Consider the following 659-nt stretch of genomic DNA (forward strand, 5'->3'; position numbering starts at 1 on the left):
ACCAAATTAACAAGATGTTTAGACATTATAAAATATAGTTAAAGACATCTGATGCATTTCCACACCTTTCTTAGAACTTAAGACCAAAATTATATTTGATACTTGTTAATTTGCTTAAAAATTTAGTTACTTTTATAATATTACTCATAAAATTAAATATATATATATTTTTTTCATCAATACTAGATTTCTTCACTTTGACACAAATGTACAGATTTGTATAATGTGCTGACCTTCTGAATACACTTAAAAGGATAGTTGTTGTAATGCAAAGGTAAAGAACAACCATTGCTATAGCACAAAATTAAAACTAAAGGTATTATGAAGCACACCTGGGTGTTAACTGTGCAATAAAATTAACTATATTATTTAAAAAGGTTAACCACATCATTTTTCACATAATTTTTTAAATACCTTAAGAATCAAAATAAATTTTCTAATAGAAATATAAAAGACTCAGATTTTAATACTTGTATGTCCGTTTAAATTTTAAAACACCAAAAGGTGGAGTAAGAAGTGGCTGGATGTGGGGGTTTCCAGGCAGAGTGCTGATTGCTCTACCTGCAGAGTCTCCACCCGGCTGTGCTTCTTCTGAGGAAACTGAGGACCTGAAGGGAGCCCTGTCCTACTCTTCTCTGTCTTTCCTGAACTCTGGAAGC

General features: G+C 31.4%; 1 non-coding gene across 1 annotated transcript; it reads right to left on the reverse strand.

Moving 5' to 3' along the window:
• Positions 1–221: 221 nt before the first annotated feature.
• On the reverse strand, positions 222–351 carry LOC125999720 (small nucleolar RNA SNORA22). The gene has a single exon (XR_007492198.1). It is a non-coding gene; the product is annotated as a small nucleolar RNA SNORA22 (small nucleolar RNA).
• Positions 352–659: the final 308 nt, after the last annotated feature.

The sequence above is a fragment of the Suncus etruscus genome, chromosome X (assembly GCF_024139225.1).
Source record: "Suncus etruscus isolate mSunEtr1 chromosome X, mSunEtr1.pri.cur, whole genome shotgun sequence".
NCBI lineage: Eukaryota > Metazoa > Chordata > Mammalia > Eulipotyphla > Soricidae > Suncus > Suncus etruscus.